Source organism: Octodon degus, unplaced genomic scaffold (assembly GCF_000260255.1).
Source record: "Octodon degus isolate 3935 unplaced genomic scaffold, OctDeg1.0 scaffold00087, whole genome shotgun sequence".
Lineage (NCBI taxonomy): Eukaryota > Metazoa > Chordata > Mammalia > Rodentia > Octodontidae > Octodon > Octodon degus.
The window spans coordinates 8,166,232-8,172,713 of record NW_004524663.1 but is presented as its reverse complement, the minus strand read 5'-3'; the positions used below and the strand labels follow the sequence as shown (position 1 = coordinate 8,172,713).

Here is a 6,482-nt window from a genome sequence, read left to right as displayed (position 1 = left end):
TATATATTGTTGATTGGTTCAGTCCTGGCAATTTGAATCTCCTTGTCCTGGTTACAGTCAATTGATGATCTAAGAAGCAGAAAGTACCGCCCAGTTGTGTTTTCCCTGCCCTGGTTCTCCTGGGCATTTGTCAGAGGGAATATTTAAGAACTGGCTTTACCCAGGAGACCCACCAAGTGGTTATACAAACTGCTGCAACCATGCACGTGTTGCGTGTGGAACAAGTGAAATCTGTGCTGTGTTGTAGTGGAAATGCATGTTGGTGAGTTTCACTTTCCAGGTACGGGGTGGGATTGTCCAGTCTTAGGTGCAGGTGTCCCTGGGCTCTGAAAAGCTGTTATCACTTTGCGGAAGACAAAAGCTGTTTGAGAGTGGAATCAATATGCAAAGGCACAGTATTAATAGTCACGTTGCTTGTTTTATTTTAACATTTTACTCAGAGAGAAATGTACATTACAAGCTAAATACTGATACGGCATAATAAGACTTATCTTTAACAAACATTTATTATGCTTTCTAGCATAAACAAACTGTTGGCAAATTAAGCTATAGCTCTGTGTTCAAACTTGTAACTTTTTGTTTAATCAGAACAAGCATGACTTTTTTTTTTTTTTTTTCAATATACTTGGTACAGGGACTCACTACAAAGCTCAGTGATCCGCCTGTTTTCAGCCTCCCCAGCCCTGGGATTATAGGTGTGTGCCGCCGTGCCCAGTCTTGGTGGCCAGCTCAGCTGCCGTGGCATGTGGTACTGGAGAATGAACCCTGGTCCCTGCACTTACCTAGGCAGGTGCTTAGTCCGCTGAGCTATCTCAAAGTCTCCTTGAAGCACAACTTTGACTTAACATATGATTGGCTGTGTAACTTGGGAAAAGTCACTGGGCATCTCTGTGCTTTACCTTCTGATAAGTAGACTGAAAGCAAAGCAACCCACATGTCTCAGTACCCCATGGCTTCAGGAACCAGTTCTTGAAGCAAGGGGCTGATTATTCCAGGAAGAGGGTTATAAGGAAAAAATAGATTTAGAAAAAATTGATAGAGAAAATTACTAATAACTCAAAGAATCAGTACAGAGGTTCACACTGCTGGCTTCCAGAAACTGTTAATAAATGTACAGACACCCTTCCTCGCTCCCACAAGCTACTATATTTGTTTCTTTGTTGAAATAACATACATTGAGCATCTCTTATCTGAGGCAGGTAGTGAGCACATAAACCCTTCTGAGGGAGGCAGACAGGCAGGCAGTTGTAGCACCCTTCGTCTGGCACTCTCATCCAGAAGTGCTCCGGCTGCTGTGATTCTGTAGGCGTGGGGCTGGAGGGACAGCTCCATGCTAGAGCACTTGTCCAGGATGCATGAGACCTTGCATTTTGTCTTCAACAAAGTAGTACAAGAGCAGCTAATTTGGCTGGAGAGTGAGGGTATCAGAAAGGGCCTTCTAAGAATGTTTGTCTCTGAACTGTGCGTACTGATTGTTTTTACCAAATAGTTCAAGTTCTCCTATTTCTTAACACATGGTAGGCTTGTACTTCCTGGCCCCTCATGGTCGGTACAGTGACAGACCAACTTTGGCCAACTTGTGAACTGAAGTTTCAGGTGCCATTTCTACACTGGGGCATTTAGTTGCTTCTGTGTGTTGTCTTTTTGTCTGTCTGCATCAGGAAAGAAACATAAAAGAAGTAGCTGTTCCACTAGCCCTTGTGTCTGAATGACTAGACCTACTCAGAACTACTCAGTTGAGTATCTCCTGCTATCTGCATGCCTAGGTCACATACAACAGAGGTCAGCCAGCTAGGGCATATGAGCCAAGTCTAGCCAGTAGCCTGTTTTTGTATGACCTATGGTTAAGAATGAATTTTTTAATACTTATTTGATATTGTACAAAAAAGAAGAGAAGAGTAGGAAGAGAAAAAAAAAACAGTATATCGCTCACAAAAGCTTGCTGACTTTTGACATAGATCAAGCAAAAGATAAACTGTGGGTCTTTGTTCACTGAGTTTTATTGTTGTGCCCTAACCAAACATTAACCCAACTAATATATTGGGAGGGGGACGGGAAACCCATGCCTTCAAGGCAGTGTGAGGATTCAAGATGGCGCAGAGGTTCAAATGCACGAACAATGGGAAGTAAAGGACTCTGGATGGTTCTAAGGAAGTAAGGTGAAAAAGAATGCAGAAACAGGGTTAGGTGAAACCTAGTAAGTTGCACTAAGGCTTTCAATTTTATTGTATGATGCACGGCTTATGATAAATTTTGTTTAGAGACCACCCCTATTTTAGAAAGATGCCTGGCAGTGGTAAGAAGGGAAACTTACTTGGTGGCAGGATACAATAAGATCAGATGAAGGAAAATAAGGTCCTGGGAGTAGGGGAGTAGGATAAAGTAGGATAAAGTCTCCTTTCCTTGGCAATTCTGATTCAGTGGGTTTAGGGAGTCTGCGTATGCAACCTTATTCTAGTTGATTCTTAGCATTAATCATGATTAAGATACTCTTTGCGGAACTGGGGATTGAACTCTTGCCCTTGTGCTTGCCAGGCAAGTGCTTATTCTACTGAGCCATCTCCCCAGCCCCAAAATACTCTTTTCAAGAATAGCTTCTTCAATGCAGTTTTACTTGCTAAGGAGCTTTACTTTTGTCAAATATGTCCAGTTTCTCTGAAGAGAGTCAGTTAGGGCCCACAGAAAAATGCTGAGGTTAATGCTTGTCTATTCCTTTTTCCTCTAAGGTCATTATATTAATAAGCGTGGTCCTCCGTGTGTGTTTGTTTGTTTTTATTTATTTATTTTTTGTTGGCAGAATCAGGGATTGAACTCAGGCCCTTGCGCTTGCCAGGGAAGTGCTTATTCCACTGAGCCATCTCCCCGGCTCCTAGTGTCATCCTCTGAAGTCATCTTCAAAGCAGTTTGCTAATTTGTAGCTCTGAACTCTACAACCTCAACACCAGAAGAAAGAATTGAGAAGAGCTATCCCCTTCTGAAATATTATAATGCTAACTTCCCAGGCCTCCCTCTCAGCATTTTCTTACTGTGCAATAGCTCAGTGAAACACATACGATTCACCCTTCTCTCTCATGAGCAGAGCCTGGTGGTAAGCAATAGATCACAAATTTCAGCTTTTATCACAATCAAGTGAAAGGCTTGCTTATGTATAGGTTGGAGGGACCCGTACCCATTGTTCTCGATTGAGTGGGGTGGGGGTAAGGCCCAAGAATTTGAATTTGGAACAAATTCCCATGAGATATAGATGCTGTTGATCAGCTTGGTTTTCTACCTTCTAAACCCCTCTGTATCATCTTCTTCCTTCACCTATGTATTGTGTTCCATTCAGGACTTCCACCCATCAGCCTCTGGCCCTGTCTGGCTCATTGATTGGATGCTCAAATCCAATCAATGCTAAGCACATTACTCAAGCTGGTTCCACTCTTGTGAAGCTCAGGGCTTTTGTTTGGAACTTTTAGAAGAGTACTGTCTTCTTTTTTTTTTTTATGAGTAGAATATATTTATTGAGGGAAAGAAAGCTCCTGTGTGAGAGGGGGACAGAAGGGGGACCCGAGCGGGTAGTCCCCAGGGTACTGTCTTCTAACTAATGTGGTTTGTAGGCATAAAGCCAGCACTGCTTTTGCATTTTGCCCCCAATGCAGGAAGTCAATTGGAGATGAAATTCACTCATGGAGAAGAGAGGGCTGAGAGAATCGGAAACAGCACTGAAACTTGTGAGCCTGCGCCAGGCCAGCTTGTCCTAGAAGCTGCCATTCTATGGGGATTTCACACTTAGCTGAGACAATGATTCCTTTTTTAAAATGGTATCTCAGTTCTTTATTTTATTTGTTATTAATTACATTTATTGCTACATTTAGGTATGCATAATGATCACATTTGTTACAAGGAATTTGTAACTGCACATGATATAACTTGATTCTAACTTTTTTCTGTTCCCCTGCCCTCCTCTCAATTCCTCTTCCTTTCCTATTTATAAAAGCTTTGTTTCCATTTTTCCTTCTTTTCTCATCATTTTTTCTTCTTCCTCCATTCCTTTCCCTCACCTCCTCCTCCCTATTTCCCCTTCCCATTCCCACACTGCCTTCCTATTTCACAATTATCTATCAGTTTACATTGCCTCTCACTCATATCTGATAGAAGATGCCTTCTCAAAGGATGCAGTGTGCTCAGTATAAAGCAGTGGACAGAACTGCACATGTAGCCACCAGGGAAACCGACATACCCAGCCTTTCCAGAGCGACATTCAGAAAAGGAATGTGGTGATTTGGAAGGCCTATCTTTCTTACACATACTGGCCAAATCAACTCTCCACCCCCTCCTTCAATCCTAAATCAAATGTTTGATGTGGACTTGTTTAAAATGAACCATTTGTAATAATCCAGTGAGAACAATTACTTTTTAAATCCCAAAGCAAAAGACAATTACTGTCTCTAAGTAATTTCAGAAAGTAGAAACACGGTTAAAGGGTGTAAAAATAGTTCATAGTTGGACAGAATTTGCAAAATGGATTGAGTACGAGGCTCAAGTATTGCCTGGTTCTCAGCTGGGAGCCACTGTACTCCCCAGAAAACATTTGTCATTATCTTTTGACACTCAGCAGTGTCTCCAGACATCTTTGATTGTTATACTTGGATGAGAGGTACTATTGGCGTTTAGTGGGCAGAGGTCCCGGGGAGTGAGTGTTCTAGTCTACAGGTTAGCCCTCCAAACAAAGAGTTACCCAATTCAAAATGTTAGCAGAGCCACACCTAAATGTCCTAGGTTGGACTATGTCATGACTATAATGTGCGAACTTTGAGGGTAGGTAGGGAACAACATTTAGGATTTGGGAGGTCTAATAGAAAGATGTCCTGTCTGTAGACAAAGGACAGATGGTCAACCAGTCAATGACAGATGAGAATGAAATGTCAGAGGAGGCAGTCAATTGATTTACAGCCCTGAGGATGTAAAGCAACTTGAAAGTCCTATAGTTTACATTTTAAGTTGAAGTGTGTCAACATCAGACACATACTTGGCTGCATCCTGGACTCCATCGTGTCTTTTGTTTACAGAGTAGTAGGTTTTATTTTCTTTGCTGTTTAATGCAGGAAGGAAGCCCTGGACCACCTTACTTTCTGGAAACTCTGCTAATTAATTCTTAGGATTGTGGTACAAAATTTAGTTGTTCTCATGTGTCACAAAGGAAATTTAGACAAAGTTTTGGAATAGAGTCATTTAAAACATCCTTAAAATAGGAGTTTCTAAGGAAGTGGAGAATTGGTGGCCTCTAATTGGCATAGTTAGATGTAAATTTGTCTAGGTCATAAGAATTTTAATCTGTAAATTATAAGACAGGAAATTCTTTAATAAGTACAATTTCATAATAATTCCAGGTTTTGAACATTTTAGGAGTTTTATAGACATATGCAGCTGATGCATACAAGGCTTGCTTTCTTGGTTATGTGTGTGGTCCAAATTCATACTGCACTGCTGCTTGCGCTCCTTGAAGGACTGAATATACTTGCTTCTACGCAGACCCTTTGAGAGCCTCCTGTCCTCGCATTCCATGTTGCTTTAGAAACACATTTACATGGAGTTCTAATATTAATAGGGAATAGACATTGAAGTCCCAGGTTTGGAGCTTGCTTTTAGGGTTATGTGGTAGCTTTAGGAACAGCAGGTCACTTAGAATTGCTGAAGGATAACAAGACTGAAAGTGGGAGTACACAGAGAATGGTAGGCGAGTACAGAGGAAGAAATACAATATTTGGATTTTTTATTCCAAAAGCAGTTAGCAAACCATTGAACATTTCTAATCTAGCCATACTGAGATTCGCTGTATACTTTTACAGATGTCTGAGAAGGTGCTTTCCCTGTAAAAGTTCCCAGAGATGAGACCACCCACTACACAGCTGAATCTTGCCGCAATGGCTGAATGTGCAGAGGCAGTGGAAGCTGGTGGATGAGATAGTAGGTGATAGAAAGAGGCATTCTGATTCAAAGCCTCACCCTGGCACTAGCTGTGAGATTTTAGTCAGTTTAACTTCTTTCTGTGCATCAGTTTGTTTTATTAAACCTGAAAACTGGGGTTAGCCATGACATCCACTTTTTGTAAGGATTAAATGCGTCTGTACAATTAAACTATTTTGACTCGGCATATGGGCCAAACAGTACTTGGCATATAGAAAATTACCAGTACTTATTTGCTATTATTGCTAACAATAATGACATTTGTTTTTGCTGTTGTGATGGCGATGATGATAAATAATTCCTTGTGAAGCTCAAGAAAAGAGATTACAGGTATGGACCAGGATTTGAACAGTGTGAGACTTTATTTATTTATCCACTTACTGTAGTACTGGAGACTGAACCCAGGGTCTTAACATTGAGCTATGTCTCAGCTCTCTTCTTCTTCTTCTTCTTCTTCTTCTTCTTCTTCTTCTTCTTCTTCTTCTTCTTCTTCTTCTTCTTCTTCTCCTCCTCCTCCTCCTCCTCCTCCTCCT

General features: G+C 41.3%; 1 long non-coding RNA gene across 1 annotated transcript in view; it reads left to right on the top strand.

Annotated features, from left to right (window-relative positions):
• LOC111818316 overlaps window positions 1–6,482 on the top strand; it is a 137,312-nt gene that overhangs the window by 1,471 nt on the left and 129,359 nt on the right. The window lies entirely within an intron of this gene.